We start from the raw sequence: 17,771 nt of genomic DNA on the forward strand, positions 1-17,771 counted from the left end.
GTGTGCATGAGCAAAACACATGCCTCTCAAACATTTTATTTTTCTTTGGTGAACAGTGTTCATCAAGCATCTCTATAACCTTGTTGAACTTGCTCTTGTCAGCTGCTTTGGCAAACAACAAATGTGTTGAAAACCTCTAGTCCTTGAGGTCTCGCCACAGTAAGTATCAGTGTTTATCGAGTCCATTGACTTGCAGGTACAGCATAAAATGGTTATTTGAACAACCTCCACTCATGGTCGACATTTCCAGTCCAATTTACAGTGTCAGGAGTCTTTATATTCTCCATGTTTTATGCTGCTATTGATTAATTTTCACTCTGTGTTTCTGATGCACCGTCAATAATCGCAAAAGACTGAAGTTGTGAAACTGATAGGCTTTTATTAACTATAGACTAGGACAGCCATCAACTTCTTTGACTAATTGAGGCAGAGTGGAATGGGGAGCATGTAAAGGGCTATGGGTAGGATTGGTCTTGGGAGGTGCATACAGCCGGCAGCAGCCAATCATAGCATAAGAGTGCTTTACCACATTCACCCCTCCTTTTTAAGAAGAGTTCTCTGGGTTGAGAAAAAAAGGTGAGACAAATATATATAATACATTTTTCAGATTAATTCTGTCAGGGGGTCTCCTTTGCCGCAGGGAATGATATGAAAATGGTTGGGACGCTGCCGTAGTGTCCTGAGCAGCTTGTGGGGTTGGCCTGTCATCACATGTTACAGTTTGTTGGGGGCGGGGGGAACATGTGAAGGGGTAAGGGATTGTGCTGCTAGTGCATCATGGGATAACAACAGTAACCAGAGGTGGAAAGTGGTCAGCCACAGGCTCAGGGATACCCAAGATAACAGTGGGAGGAAGTGTTTGTTGGTGGTCAGTGGTGATCGGAGGGGTGCCCAATGGTGCCAGATCCTGGTTTGAGACCATGTCCTCTCGCCAGTCAGGGAAGACAACAGAGGCATACTGGGAGTTAGTGTAGAGGAGGCGGACCCTCGCGACCAGTGGATCAGTCTTAGACTGCCTGGCATGCTTCCAAAGCATGAACGATCCTGGGGAAGTAAGCCAGGCGGCAGCGTAGTCCCTGACACAGACTTCCTAGAGAAAGCAAATATTCATTCATGTGGTGTGTTATTAGTGGCCATACATAAAAGTGACTGGATGGAGCGGAGTGTGTCTGGGAGGACTTCTTGCCATTGGGAGACGAGGAGGCCCTGTATCCTCAGTGGCAGGAGGATGGTTTTCCAGTCTGTGGCATTCTCCCTTTCCACTTGGCCATTTTCTCCAGGGTTGTGGCTGGTGGTCCTGCTTGTGGCAATGCCTCTGGCCAGCAGGTACTGCCACAGCTCATCACACTGAATGAGGTCCTCCAGTTGCTGTGGATGAAGCCAGGGTACCCAAATAACGTGAAGATATTGTGGAGGGCCTTGATAACTGTGGCTGTGCTCATGTCCGGCTTGGGGTTGTAGATGACACTTTCCAAGTTGTAGTAATTTTCAGTTTCAAATCATGTCATCTTATAAGAAACACAAGATTCAATATTCTGAATTATAATCTTATCACTCCAATAAGCCAAACAGCGTACTTGCAGCTTTATGTAGCCTTTAATTAGTTGATACAGCCATTTTGCATAACTTTGCATCAAGATTTTCTTAACAATATATAAACAAAGCATTCGGTTACATTTAAAGACATAACAATATAAGAAATGATTAAAATTAATAAGATGATAAGACAAGGTTTAAATAAAAGTATTTCGAGAGCTTATGCCTCTTCCATGGTTCTCCAGAGACTGAACGCAAGCTCAGAGTCTGCATGGATATTACAACAAATGACGTGATAGTAACTTTGGTAACACTACAAACAACAATTTTTCTTAAAGGGATAGTCACAAAATTAACAAATATCAAAAACACAAGGTTTGAACCTTTACAGGGATGGCAAAAGGGAAATGGGAATATTTGTCGATGATTGTAAGGAAGTAGACATCCAGTTAAAATCAATGCTTAGGTGCTCGAAGGGGTGGTTGGCTTTGATCAGGTGCACCTTGTCTAGTTGGTAGAATTGGGTTTGCATTTGGCGTAGTCCTGGCAGTTTTTAGTCATTGTTGGACTTCCTCAGTGGAGTATAGTAGGTTCAGAGCTTTGATAAAATGGAAAAACCTAGTTACTCTGGGGTGACAACGGTTATTATGGAGGGTCTGCAATCTGTCCATTTGGACACTGTCTCAAGTCCCACAGGATAGAGCATTAGGGGCTCAGTAAGTTTTCCAGGTCAGTAGAGGATGTCATAGTTGTAAGTGGACAATTCAATTCTCCACCTGAAGATCTTATCATTCTTGATTTTGCCCCTCTAGTTATTATTAAACATAAATGTGACCGCTTGCTGATCCGTGAAGAAAGGAATTGTTTTCCGGTGAAGTAGTGCCTTCAGTGGCTTACTGCCTTCATGATGGTCTGTCCCTCCTTCTCGATGGAGAAGTGGTGAATTTCAGGGTCCTGGAGGGTGCTTGAGAAAAAGGCGACGGTCTGCCCGCTTGGTTGAGTATGGCAGCCAGGGCAAAGTCAGATGCATTGCTCTTCACCTGGAACGGCATGTATGGTTGTCATGGTGATGTCATCCTTGATACAGTTAAATGCAGCTTGGGCCTCTGCTGGCAGAGGAAACATAGTGGCTTTGACTAATGGGCAACTCTTGTCTGCATAGTTGGGGACCCATTGAGAAGAACCTGAGGCATCTCTTCTGTGCTTTGAGGGTATGTAGGAGAGGTAGCTCCAGTAACGGTCAGATACAGTCAGGGTCAGGGCCAATGATGCCATTCTTGACCATGCAGCCAAGGATGGCTAGCCGTGCAGTCCGGAACACACTTTTCCTTGTTATAAGTAAGAGTCAGGCATTTTGCAGCCTGGAGGAATTTATGGAGATTTGCATTGTGGTCTTCCAGGTCGTGGTCACAAATGGTGACATTATCTAGATTTAGGAAGGTGGCTTGCAGATCAGTGCTCCACCAAGCTGTCCATCTCCCAATGGAAGACGGAGCCCATTGATAATGCCGAAAGGGACCCAGAGGAATTGATAGAGGCAGCCTTCTGCCTTGAATGCAATATACTGGTGGTCCTCCGGACAGATTGGCAGCTGGTGATATGATGTCTTCAAGTCAGTCATGGATATGATCCAATATTGTGCGATCTGGTTAACCACATCGGATATGTGGGGAAACGGGTATGCATTGAGCTGCATGTACCAGTTGATGGTCTAGCTTTAGTCTATGACCATCCTATTCTTTTCCCCGTTCTTTAACCACAACCACTTGAACCCACCGAGGGCTATTGCTAGCCTTGATGGGTCCCCTCGCCCAACAAGCCCTGAACCTCTGACTTAATGAACACCTTGTCAGCTGCACAGTAGCATTTACTCCTGGTGGCCACTAACTTGCAGTCATGGGTGAGGTTGGTGAAGAGTGGTTGGGGGGGGGGGGTGGGGATTGACTTTGAGGGTCAAGAGGCCACAGGTCGGAAGCAGAGACCCATCTGTGAATTGTTCATTGCCGATGATTGGGGGGAATGGGGCCCATCGAATTTCATTGTAATTTTCTGAATTTGACATTGCAAATCCAGCCCCAGTTGCAAGGGGGCATAGAGTTGTGGCATGATGAGTAGCCTGAAATGTTTGTAAGCTATGATCCTACGGTCATGGTCACTACACAGGACCTATGGATGCTGCCGTGTGTGATTTGGATGCGAATGATATCTTGTACTTGGCGGGCTGTACTTTATGGGATAGGCGCTTAGCATTATTGGGGTGAATAAAACTTTTTGTACTCGTGCTATTGAGTAAATAGTTGGTAACACCCATGTTTACCAGTATGTCCATCATGTGATGCCTCTTGGTTCTGGGTGATGGAGGCAGTATAGACTCGCTATCCAATGGGTGTTGTATCCCTAAGAAGATGGTGTTTGCCTCGCAGTCCAAGATGGTGGTCCACATGACTTGTACATGGCTGGTTCATAGAGGAGAAGGTGCTGATCACGTTATCCGGAGTGGTATCTGTCTGCACGCGGTGCTGCTACATTTCACAGATGGTTTGGACAGGCAAACCTTGCATAATGTCTCATTCTCCTGCACCTAGTGCAAACCACCTCCTTGGCAGGGCAATATTTCCTCAGGAAACATTCTGCCCGCAGAAGTAGCAATTAGAGAGATCACCTGCAACAGCGCCCAAGGTTAGGTCACAGAAGGATTGTCACTTTCAGCATGGTACGATTTCCATCCCAGGATAGTGGCACCTGCAGTGACCAAGAGTCATCCAAGTTTTGGAGGGCCACCTCCAATGTCTCTGTCAGCTCAACCACCCTCTGTAGGTCGTGTAGCTTTTGTTCCAGGAGTCTCTGTCTAATGTACCTGGAGCAGATACCAGTCACATAAGTGTCCCAGATGAGATGTTCTGGGAGGCCGACATGGCCTTTCAATCGCAATCTCTGCATAGGCTCCAGAGGTCTCGCGGATACTCAGCTCTTGACTTACTAGATCGGTGCTTTCTGGTGGCCAGGAGGTGCTTGGCATAGACTCCATTTATTTTCGTGCGATACTGAGCCTTCAGAATCTCTATGGCTGCCAGGTACGAGCTGGTGTCACTGGTCATCGGGAATGCTTGTGGTCTGACTCACAAGAAGAGTAATCTCAGTTATTTAGCATCCATGGTGATAATGCCTGTGGCAGCCACCAGGAAATCTTCAGAACAGCCAGAGTTTGAATGTGTTTGGGGCATCCGGCAATCAAGGGTCGGTGTTGAGCTTCTCAGGTTTCAGGTACTGTTCCATTGCACTATCACAAAAGGGTGATATTGTGAAACTGATAGGCTTTTATAACAATAGATTGGAACAGCCATCAACCTCATTGACTGATCAAGGCTGAGTGGAATGGGAAGCTTGCCAAGGGCTATGGGTAAAATCAGTCTCAGAAGGCATGTCCAGCCAGCAGCGGTCAATCATAGCACAACAGTGGTTTACCACATTTCCACTCCTGGTGTTTCTTTCACTCCTGGTACCATGTGATGTTTCTTTTATTTTAATAAAGAAACTTTGGTCTTTTATAACAGCTGTACTTTACTAGCTTTGGTGAGGTCAACTGTGAGCAGGAAAGGGCTTTGGCAAATACTAGAGCGCATCGGATGTCCCCCAAAGTTCCTCAACATGATTATCCAACTGCACGAAAACCAACAAGGTCGGGTCAGATACAGCAATGAGCTCTCTGAACCCTTCTCCATTAACAATGGCGTGAAGCAAGGCTGTGTTCTTGCACCAACCCTCTTTTCAATCTTCTTCAGCATGATGCTGAACCAAGCCATGAAAACCCCAACAATGAAGACGCTGTTTACATCCGGTACCACACGGATGGCAGTCTCTTCAATCTGAGGCGCCTGCAAGCTCACACCAAGACACAAGAGAAACTTGTCCGTGAACTACTCTTTACAGATGATGCCGCTTTAGTTGCCCATTCAGAGCCAGCTCTTCAGCGCTTGACGTCCTGCTTTGCGGAAACTGCCAAAATGTTTGGCCTGGAAGTCAGCCTGAAGAAAACTGAGGTCCTCCATCAGCCAGCTCCCCACCATGACTACCAGCCCCCCCACATCTCCATCGGGCACACAAAACTCAAAACGGTCAACCAGTTTACCTATCTCGGCTGCACCATTTCATCAGATGCAAGGATCGACAATGAGATAGACAACAGACTCGCCAAGGCAAATAGCGCCTTTGGAAGACTACACAAAAGAGTCTGGAAAAACAACCAACTGAAAAACCTCACAAAGATAAGCGTATACAGAGCTGTTGTCATACCCACACTCCTGTTCGGCTCCGAATCATGGGTCCTCTACCGGCATCACCTACGGCTCCTAGAACGCTTCCACCAGCGTTGTCTCCGCTCCATCCTCAACATCCATTGGAGCGCTTACACCCCTAACGTCGAAGTACTCGAGATGGCAGAGGTCGACAGCATCAAGTCCACGCTGCTGAAGATCCAGCTGTGCTGGATGGGTCACGTCTCCAGAATGGAGGACCATCGCCTTCCCAAGATCGTGTTTTATGGCGAGCTCTCCACTGGCCACCGTGACAGAGGTGCACCAAAGAAAAGGTACAAGGACTGCCTAAAGAAATCTCTTGGTGCCTGCCACATTGACCACCGCCAGTGGGCTGATAACGCCTCAAACCGTGCATCTTGGCGCCTCACAGTTTGGCGGGCAGCAACCTCCTTTGAAGAAGACCGCAGAGCCCACCTCACTGACAAAAGGCAAAGGAGGAAAAACCCAACACCCAACCCCAACCAACCAATTTTCCCTTGCAACCGCTGCAATCGTGTCTGCCTGTCCCGCATCGGACTTGTCAGCCACAAACGAGCCTGCAGCTGACGTGGACTTTTTACCCCCTCCATAAATCTTCGTCCGCGAAGCCAAGCCAAAGAAGAAGACTTTACTAGCTATAGCATCCACTCACAATCTCGTGGTGGCATCCATTTTTAATCTACTCCTAGCTGCAATAACTCATCTCCGACTCCCTCGAGTGGTCAGGTTTATTACTAGCACTCCATCATTACACTGTTCACCCTGCCTAAGCTTCCCATAACTGTATACATTACCATTAAATCTCTCATGGCCCAATAAAATCAAGCCCAACCTAATATTTCATCATAGCTAAAATTTTCTGAACTGACAATATTTTCATAACTCTCCTTTAATCCTTTGTAGGGCAATCATATCTTTCCTGTTACATGATGATCAAAACTGTAAATACTCTAACTTTTGCCTAGTTAGTGTATTATTCATTTGTAGCTCTAATATTCTATGCCTCTGCTATTCGAGAGAAACATAATGTGCTGTCTTAATTGAGTAATCAACCCTGCAGCCTTCAGGATAGATCCCAAATCTCTCTTTCCACCTTCATGTTTCATTATCTTACTATTTATTGTGCATTCCCAGGGCCCCAAAAATAAGAGAGTCCCTTCAGAAACACTGAGTGTTCATAGATTTGCCTCAAGTGGTCCTGTAGTCACACACACTCCAGTTCAAACCATTGGCAGCCTGAGCTCCAGGTACAAACCTCCAATCAGGCGTCCTTCAATACGCAAAGCCCTTCGGGAGTCCTTGTTGCCCTCAACACCTTCTCAAATCCTGGTTCCGATACCTGGTTCCTATGAGCCAGTCTCCAGCAGCCCATAGTGTGATTTCTATTTTGAAAAAGGACCACCCAACAACTTCAAGCTCAAAAGAACAACTTTATCTGGGATAGCAAACACATACACACACATGCATACAGAGGCTTCTCACTCTGATTTTTTTCCTCTCTGAACACATAGCATTATCTCAAAGCTATATACAAGACACACCAGAAGTAAAACAAGACAGGAAGTAAAACCCCTCCCTTAGTCCAGAACCACCCTCACTTTCAAAACCACTCACTTGACAACACTTCTCCCCACCTTAAAATCCACATGCCCCAAATATAAAAGAACAGTGGTGTCATTAGCTTGTGTCCTCCTAAAAATTATAACATCTCAGCAACAATTTAACATGGCAGATTCCACATTTAGTCTACCAAAAAACTGTCCAATCAATTGTCCATCCTCTTCAGGGGCCAGACCCCTCTGCCAGTGTCTCTCTCTCTCCCTTGTAAAGTCACTGAACAGAGTTCATGCCCGGCTCGTGCTTGCGTCGAGGAAGCAACAGCCCGGTGAGTCCAGCAGGGCATATTTACAAGTATTAAAGGCATTGGGCAAGGACTGTAACTGTGTGGACAAAACTGCTGCCGAGATCACAAATGATCTCGTCCGGGATGCCTATGTGGCTGGGCTCAGATCGAATGAAGTGAGGCTGCGCTTGCTCGAACAAGGGGTAGAAAAACTAGAGGACGTGGCCCGGATTGCAATCACAATGGAGGATGCAGCCTTAAAGTCCACCGAGCTCTCTAGGGACTGGACCCCTCGTTCTGATGTGAGTAGAGTGCCCTTCTACCCTACCCCTGACGGCCTGTCGGCTGCTGCTACACTGCCCCCTGCGAACCCAAAATGTTATTTCTGCAGGAGGGACAAGCACAGCAGGTCGCAGTGCCCAGCAAGAAAAGCCAGGTGCCAGAAGTGCCTTAAAAACGGCCACTTTGCTGCAGTCTGTAGGTCTAAAATGGCCGCCAGCAAATACAGTGCCTCGTGTGAAGCCCAATCGCCGCTATCCCATTCAAACTCTTCTTCCCCAGAGCTCTCGTCCAATGAGAACGAGGGCTCCCCTGCACGGCAACGCCTGACGTCACGGAGACGCCGAACCCGGAAGGGGCAACCCACCCTCGCAACCATGGTGATGGCCCGCCTCTCGCCCCCGTGCGGAACACTCGACGCTACCGCCGCTGCTACCGCCGCCACAGCCACCCCTGGGGCCGACGCTACCGCCGCCGCTGCTGCCGCCGCCACGGACATCCCCGGGGCCGACGCTACCGCCGCTGCTGTTGCCACCACAGCCACCCTCGGGGCCGACGCTACCGTCGCTGCTGCCGCCGCCACAGACACCCCCGGGGCCGACGCTACCGCCGCCGCAGCCACCCCCGCGGCCAACCAGGTGCTCACCCTAGCGTCCATCGCTGACGACCGCCAGGGCCCGACCGCCGCGACCAACGACCTACCCACCGCCAATCGCGAGCAACTACAAACCCCACTACTTACCATTCACCCGCCAACGCCGCCACAACAGCACTTCCGGGAGGTCCTCCAACCTGCTCCTCGAACGTTGACTACGTCATCCCGTTGCGTGACGTCATCGCGCAAAACTCCCCTGTCAACTGCTTCAATAACATTAAACCAGCAATGCTCTCATCCCCTCACCAGAGCAATGGAACTGATTAAAGTGCATGGACACTACACCAATTGCTTATTTGACTCTGGGTCAACTGACAGTTTTATCCAGCCAGATCTGGCCCTCCGTTGGGGACTTGACATTATCCCCACTACCCAGAGGATCTCATTAGCGACGAGGTCGCACTCGACTGGGATAAAGGGGTATTGCATTGCCACGCTGGAAGTACAGGGCGTGACGATCACCCACTTTAAATTATTAGTCTTTCCCCAATTGTGCGCCCCATTGTTGCTGGGATTAGACTTCCAGTGTCAGTTCCAAACGGTGTCCCTACACTTTGGGGGACCCCACGCCCCCCTCTCGGTCTGCCATCGCCCCACTCCCGAAGCACCTGAGCAACCCGCCCCCGTGCCCCGGGGCCAATCCTGCGGCCTTTCCACACTCCGGATTGCCCCGCCAGCACTCTTCGCAAACCTCACCCCTGGCTGGAAGCCTGTGGCCACCAAAAGTCGGCAATATAGTTACGAAAACAGGCAATTCATTAGGAGTGAGGTGCGTAGATTGCTGGATGAGGGCATCATCGAACCCAGTTCAAGCCCCTGGAGAGCCCAGGTGGTGGTTGTCAAGAATGGGGAAAAACTACGGATGGTGGTCGACTATAGCCAGACCATTAACCGCTTCACACTCCTGGATGCGTACCCCCTGCCACGCATCACGGATGTGGTGAACCAGATCGCCCAGTACCGCATTTTCTCCACTATTGACCTACGTTCGGCCTACCACCAGCTCCCGATCCGCTGCGAGAACCGACCATTCACGGCCTTTGAAGCGAATGGGCGGCTATATCAATTTCTCAGGGTACCATTCGGGGTCACGAATGGTGTCGCGGTCTTCCAGCGGGAAATGGACAGGATGGTGGACCAGAACGGGCTAACCGCTACCTTCCCGTATCTGGACAATATCACCATCTGCGGTCACGACGTGCAGGACCACGACGCCAACCTAGACAAATTTCTTCAAACTGCCCGTCAGCTAAACCTGACTTACAATTTGGACAAGTGTCTTCCGGACCACACGACTCGCTATTCTAGGTTGTGTGGTGGAGAACGGGATAGTCATGCCAGATCCTGACCGCATGCGTCCCTTAATGGACGTACCCCCCCCCCCCCCCACATACCCAGAAAGCTCTCAAACGTTGCCTGTGCCTTTTCTCGTATTACGCCCAATGGGTTCCAAACTACGCCGACAAGGCACGTCCTCTTATCAAGACCACCTCTTTTCCCCTCTCGACCGAAGCCACAGCGGCTTTCGATCGAATCAAATTTGACATCGCTGCTGCGACACTGCACGCGATCGATGAGTCTGTCCCGTTTCAAGTCGAGAGCGATGCATCCGACTTCGCCCTGGCAGCCACCTTGAACCAGGCCGGTCGGCCTGTAGCCTTCTTCTCCAGAACCCTCCAGGGTCCGGAGAGTAGACACTCCTCGATCGAGAAGGAGGCCCAGGCCATAGTTGAAGCTGTGCGTCGTTGGAGATATTACCTCGCTGGGAGGCGCTTTACACTGTTGACTGATCAACGCGCGGTCTCCTTCATGTTCAGCAACACCCAGCGTGGTAAGATAAAAAACAACAAAATCGCCAGATGGAGAATTGAACTCTCCACCTTTAACTATGACATCCTGTACCGGCCTGGTAAGCTCAATGACCCGCCTGACGCGCTCTCCAGGGGGACGTGCGCCAGCATACAGATGGACAGACTACGGAAACTCCATGAGGCGCTCTGTCATCCAGGGGTCACTAGGTTTGCTCACTTTGTCAAGGCGCGCAACTTACCCTACACAGTCGAGGAGATCCGCTCCATGACCCGAGCCTGTTCGGTGTGCGCCGAATGCAAGCCCCACTTCTTCCATCCGGATAACTCCCACGTTATCAAAGCCACCCGCCCCTTCGAGCGTCTTAGCGTAGACTTTAAGGGACCCCTACCGTCAACCAACCGTAATACCTACATCCTTACGGCCATCGACGAGTACTCCCGCTTCCCATTCGCTGTGGCCTGCCCAGACACCACTGCCACCTCAGTGATACAGGCCCTTCACAGTATTTTCACCATCTTCGGGTACCCCAATTCCATCCACAGTGATAGGGGGTCCTCATTCATGAGTGCAGAGCTGCAACAGTACCTTCTGGAGTGTGGTATTGCTTCAAGCAGGACCACGAGCTATAACCCACGCGGTAATGGCCAGGTCGAGAGGGAGAATGCCACCATATGGAGAGCGGTTACACTGGCTCTCCGGTCTAAATGTCTCCCCACCTCTCACTGGCAGGAGGTTCTCACTAGTGCCTTACACTCCATCCGCTCTCTCCTATGTACTGCAACAAATGCCACCCCCCACGAAAGGATGTTCCTTTTCCCGAGGAAATCCGAATCGGGAACCACTGTACCGGCATGGCTCACCGTCCCTGGCCCCGTCCTTTTGCGACGCCACGTCCGGCACTCAAAGAACGACCCCTTGGTCGACCGAGTGACTCTACTCCACGCGAACCCACATTACGCATACGTGGAGTTCCCAGACGGGCGGGAGGACACTGTTTCGGTGCGGGACCTAGCTCAGGACGCGGTAGACCCAGCAAACCCCCCAACTCCTTATGCTCCAGGCCCCGTGCCGCAACAGAAGGACCAACAGCACCCCAATGACCCGGGCCACCCTGCCGACAAAACGACTGGGGAATTGAGCGACGGAGCAGTCGCACCCGACGAGCTCGCTGGCGACACCACTCCAGCGACCCCAATCCCGGCACCACGGCGGTCACGCCGGATGGTCAGACCCCCTGACCGCTACAGTCCTTGACCTACCCCTTCCTTTTCATTCTCTCCCTCGTTTTTGTTTTTTTTTCCCAGGGTCAATTCTCCAAGAAGGGGTGAATGTGATAGTACAGTTCTATCACCAATGTACATAGTGTATATAGTTACTGTATCTAGACTGTGCTTACAGCGATTGGCTGAGAGCTAAGCCACACCTATTGTCTGGGCCTTAAAGGGTTGTGTCCCTAGCCAGGTCGGATCATTCCGGACTGGTCGGCCACCTGTGAAGAGCTCCGGTCTTTTGCTAATAAAAGCCTTGGTTTGGATCAACAAGTCTTTGGTTCTTTCGACGAGCTCTACACTGATGCTAAGAGAATCCACTGTCATTCTCTTCAGGTCTTCCTTCACTGTTTGAACATCCCGCTCAGCCAAATCATTTGAGGCTGGGTGGAACGGGGTGTCCGAATGGGATGAATGTCATTCTGCTGCATGAACTCACTGAATGGCGCACTGGTAAATGTCAGGCCATTATCAGTGACCAGAGTGTCAGGCAACCCCTGGACTGCAAACACTTGCCTAAATTTGTCTCTGGTTGAATGGGCATGATGTGAGCTTCTATCCATTTGGAATGCACAGGCACCATTACTAGAAACATCTGCCCCATAAAAGGGACAGCAAATTTGCTAGACCAAGGGCAGTCTGACCATTACCATGGGTGCAAAGGAGCTGCTGGTGGTATTTTCTGATTGATCTGACATTGCGTGCATGATTTTACCTTGTTCTCCAGATCCCAGCCCTTTCTTGGACATCATATGTTGGATCCTGCAAGGCTTTTCATTCAAGGCACTCGTGGATGAGTCTCATGAACTTCCTCAACAATGTTTGAATGGCTAAAGGAGGCACAAGGACCGTCGCCCCCCCACCCCACCCCCATAAAATGCAGCATCCTGCAGACTCAATTCTGTCTCATGTTTGGCCTAAGGCTCCAGTTCCTCTCCTTCCATGATACTGGGCCATCCTTGTAAAAGGAAAGTCTTGACTTGAGACAGGACTGGGTCCCTCTCTGTCCACTGCTTTATCTGAGTTGCCTTTACAGGTGTCTCTGAAAGCCTCTCCAATGGAAACACCTTCTCTGGAGGAACGTATGTAGTATCCGGTGTCTCAGGTAAAGGTAGACAACTCAGTGCATCGGCGTGATCTTGTGTCCAAGGTAGATCACACTCTATGCCATGAACACACATTTGCCACATTTCAATCACAGCCCTGCATCTGAGAGCCTCTTCAACACCTGCTCCACCTCCATGGCCCCCGTGCTCAAAATATTATCCAGGTATACCGCAACATGCTGAATCCCCTGCAGCAAAGGGTCCATTGTCCTTTGAAAAATGATAGGGCTGGACCCCCCTCCAAGGACCATGTGATTGTATTTAAATAATCCCAAATGCATGTTAGTTGTGGCGTACTCTTATGAATCCTAACAGGCCAGTTCGGCCCTATTAGTCCATGCCGTAACAAATTCCCACCTTCCTAGTCCCACTGACCAGTACCCGGCCAATACCCCTCCAGTCCTCTCCTCTCCATGTAACTATCCAGTCTATTCTTAAATGTAACCAATGATCCCGCCTCAACCACGTCTGCCGGAAGCTCATTCCACATCCCTACCACCCTTTGCGTAAAGAAATTTCCCCTCATGTTCCCCTTATAATTTTCCCCCTTCAATTTTAAACCATGCCCTCTAGTTTGAATCTCCCCCACTCTTAATTGAAAAAGCCTATCCACATTTACTCTGTCTGTCCCTTTTAAAATCTTAAACACCTCTATCAAGTCCCCCCTCAATCTTCTACGCTCCAGAGAAAAAAGCCCTAGTCTGCACAACCTTTCCCTGTAACTCAAACCTTGAAATCCTGTCAACATTCTCGTGAACCTTCTTTGTACTCTCTCTATTTTATTTATATCTTTCCTATAATTTGGTGACCAAAACTGTACACAGTACTCCAAATTTGGCCTCACCAATGCCTTGTACAATTTCATCATAACCTCCCTACTCTTGAATTCAATACTCCGATTTATGAAGGCCAACATTCCAAATGCCTTCTTCACCACACCATCCACCTGAGATTCAGCCTTGAGGGTACTATTTACCATCACTCCTAAATCCCATTGTTGCTCTGCACATCTCAATAGCCTACCATTTAATGCATATGACCTATTTATATTTGCCTTTCCAAAATGTAACACATTTGTATTAAATTCCATCAGCCATTTCTCAGCCCACACCTCCAGCCTTCCTAAATCACCTTTTAATCTACGGTAATCTTCCTCACTGTCCACAATACCACCAATCTTTGTATCATCCGCAAACTTGCTTATCCAATTCTCCACCCCTACTTCCAGATCGTTAATATATATAACAAACAATAGTGGACCCAGGACCGATCCCTGAGGAACTCCACTAGTCACCGGCCTCTAATTGGACAAACAATTTTCTACCACTACTCTCTGACACCTCCCATCCAACCATTGCTGAATCCATTTCACTTCCTCCTTATTTATACCTAATGCTTCCACCTTTTTTCCTAACCTCCTGTGGGGAACTTTGTCAAAAGCTTTACTAAAGTCTAAATAGACCACATCCACAGCTTTCCCTTCATCAACCTTTTTTGTAACCCCCTCGAAAAACTCAATCAGGTTTGTCAAGCATGATCTACCCCTGACAAAAACATGCTGATTACTCCCTATCAATCCCTGTACCTCCAAGTATTTGTAAATACCATCCCTCAGAACACTTTCCATCAACTTACTCACCACAGACGTCAGACTCATGGGCCTATAATTCCCAGGTTTACATTTGGACCCTTTCTTAAACAGCGGAACCACATGCGCCACCCTCCAATCCTTTGGCACTACCCCAGTGACCAGTGACATCCTAAATATCTCTGTCAATGGCCCCACTATCTGTCCACAAGCCACTCTGAGTGTCCTTGGGAATATTTTGTCCGGTCCCGGAGATTTATCCACCTTTATCTTTTTCAACACAGCCATCACTACCTCCTCGGTTATCCTTATATACTTCATGACCTCCCCACTATTTTTCTTTACTTCAACTGGTTCAATATTTTTTTCCCTAGTGAATACCGAGGCAAAGAAATCATTCAAAATTTCCCCCATTTCCTCTGACTTCTCACTTAGCCTACCTTCGCTATTTACAAGGGGTCCAATTTTATCCCTCACTAATCTTTTACTTTTAATGTACCTATAGAAACCCTTTGGATTTATCTTTACTCTGTCTGTCAAAGCCTCTTCGTGCCTTTTTTTGGCCTTTCTAATTTCTTTCTTAAGATTCCTTCTACACTCCTTGTAGTCCTCCTTCAAACTCTCAGCTCCCTGCTCTTTATAACTCTTGTACATCTCCCTTTTTCTCCTAACCAAATTTCCAATATTCCTCAAAAACCAAGCCTCCCTATGATTTCCAGCCTTTCCTTTGATCCTCACTGGACATATCTACTCTGTACCCTCAAAATTTCTTTTTTGAATATCCTCCATTTTTCATTTACATCCTTACCTGAAAATATCCTGTCCCACTCAATACTCCCCAAATCCCTTCTTATTCCTTTGAAATTTGCTCTTCTCCAATCCAGAACCTCAACTTTAGGCCCCTCCTTGCTCTTCCCTAAAACTACCCAAAAACTAACAGAGTTATGATTACTAGACACAATTTGTTCTCCAACATAAATATCCGATACCTGACCTAGCTCATTCCCTAACAGGAGATCTAGTATTACACCGTCCCAAGTCGGTTTACTAATTGATTTAGAAAACAATCTTGAACACATTTAACGAACTCTAGCCCATCCAGCCCTCTAACTGTATGGGTATCCCAATCAATGTGAGGGAAGTTAAAATCTCCCATGATCACTACCTTATGATTCTCACACATATACGTTTTCTCCCTACAAATTTTTTACCCCCTGCTCTATCACATCTAAAACAAATGTATCCTGGAATATTAAGTTGCCAGTCCTGCCCCTCCTGTAGCCAGGTCTCACTAATTGCCACAATATCATGACCCCAAGTATCTGTCCATGCTCTAAGCTCATCTACCTTGTTCACTATGCTTCTTGCATTAAAATATATGCATTTCAGAGAATGACCCTTACCTATATTCTCTTTTCTACCTTTTACCTTAATCTTCATTCTACCTTTGTTATCGTTATTATTCCTATCTAGGTGGCCATGCTCCCTTGACACTGCACTCACACTCTGTTCCCCACCCCCCTGCCAAACTAGTTTAAACCTTCCCCCACAGCTCTAGCAAATCTTCTTGCTAGCACATTGGTCCCCCTCCAGTTCAAGTGGAGTCCGTCCCTTTTGTACAGGTCCGACCTTCCCCTGAAGAGATCCCAATGATCCAGAAATCTTATCCCTTGCCCCCTGCACCATCTCTTTAGCCACGCATTCATCCTCCATATCCTCCTATTTCTACCCTCACGAGCACGTGGCACCGGCAGCAATCCAGAGATTACTACCTTGGAGGTCCTGTTTTTTAACTTCCTACCTAATTCCACATAATCCTGTTTCAGGACCTCATCCCCACTTCTAAGTCATTGGTCCCCACATGGACCACGACTTCTGGCTGTTCTCCTTCCCCTTGCAGAATGCTATGAACTCGATCAGAGATATCCCTGACCCTGGTACTAGGGAGGCAACAGACCAACCTGGATCCCCGATCTCGTCCCACAATTCTTCTATCTGTCCCTCTGACTAATGAGTCCCCAACTACAAGTATCCTGTTCTTATCCCTCATTCCCTTCTGAACCTCAGGGGCAGCCCCTGTGCCAGAGACCTGACCCCCACGACTCGTCCCTGGTAGGCTGATCCCCCCAGCAGTGTCCAATGCCGAATACATGTTGCTGAGTGGCACTTCCACAGGGGTACTCTGCACAGGCACTCTCCCTCCTTTCCTCACAGTCACCCAATTCCCTGACTCCTGCCTTCTTGGGGTGACTGTCTCCCTGTAACTCTTCTCTATCACTGCCTCTGCTTCCCTTATGATCCTCAGTTCATCCAATTGCAGCTCAAGCTCCCTAACACGGTCACTCATTATATGCCATTGGATGCACCTTGAAAACTGGATGGACTCAATGAAACCCAACCACTGTAAACGTTTTGCCCTTTCATGGCGTAGGTCTTAAAAAAAAATGTGGTGTGGCCTCAGGGTCAACATTGAGTTCACTGTCACTCCTTTCAATGTGCCAAACTCAACCCTGAAAATGTCACTGTACCGCCGCAGCATGTCCTCCGCCGTGTGTTCATATTTAATTTCATGCCAGTTGAACCGGATTTTGCCTGCTACCCTTAGCTATCACCAGCCTGGCTTCTGCCTTCTGAACCCCGGCTAGAATATCTACATATAACATCCCTAAATTAGGAATGGTCTGCCACTGAATTTAAGCTTTGACGGTCTGATGGGAGGCAGGTTGGATCCCATGTCCTCCTATGTGTCAGAATCAGAAATTATTGTCACGAATAAGTCATGAAATTTAGTCTTTTGCAGCAGCATCATAGAGCAAACATTCATAAGTCACCTTACAACATTAAAAAAAATAAAAATAATAGTGCACAAAAAGTAAGGTTGTGTGGCGGCGCACATCCTCAAGGCGAACCGGCCCCGCTTGTGTTGCCACGTGGCGGAGCAGCCATGGGGAAATAGCATTGTCAGAAGTTACTCTCTGACTCCTGCATCCCTTCCAGTGCGCACCCTGGGCAGCGATTATGATGTCACAATGCACCAGGTGACTGAGCTCATGCTGCCCTTAAAGGGCATCTGCCATGTAGACATTCATTTGTATCCCCTGAATCCTCCCTGCTTCCTCCAAGCAGCCTATACTACCTTGTTTTGATTAATCTGCAAGCACTTGCTCTGACATTTTTTCAAAAACCATCTAAGAGTTCAATTTTAATAATTGGTTGCTCTTGTTAGGTATATGATTTAGAATCTAAAATTTATTCTAGTGTGGTGACCCACTTACCAGCAAGCTAACCAACTCCAAAAATAGCAGATGTGCTGTGGAAAATGCAGGAAATTGACCTGTATCCAACACAGGTTTTTAATCTGGGCTATGACATAACTGATGATGTCACTT

At 48.2% G+C, this 17,771-nt stretch overlaps 1 protein-coding gene and 1 long non-coding RNA gene across 8 annotated transcripts in view; one reads left to right on the top strand and one right to left on the bottom strand.

The window, feature by feature from the left end:
- Positions 1 to 17,771, top strand: part of rusc2 (RUN and SH3 domain containing 2) — a 190,657-nt gene that overhangs the window by 87,464 nt on the left and 85,422 nt on the right. The gene's annotated exons all lie outside the window — the stretch shown is intronic.
- LOC138757258 (uncharacterized) lies at positions 360 to 17,757 on the bottom strand. The gene is made up of 2 exons (XR_011353463.1): positions 17,658 to 17,757; positions 360 to 1,508 (listed from the first exon to the last, which is right to left on the bottom strand). It is a non-coding gene; the product is annotated as an uncharacterized lncRNA (long non-coding RNA).

The sequence above is a fragment of the Narcine bancroftii genome, chromosome 3 (genome assembly GCF_036971445.1).
Source record: "Narcine bancroftii isolate sNarBan1 chromosome 3, sNarBan1.hap1, whole genome shotgun sequence".
Lineage (NCBI taxonomy): Eukaryota > Metazoa > Chordata > Chondrichthyes > Torpediniformes > Narcinidae > Narcine > Narcine bancroftii.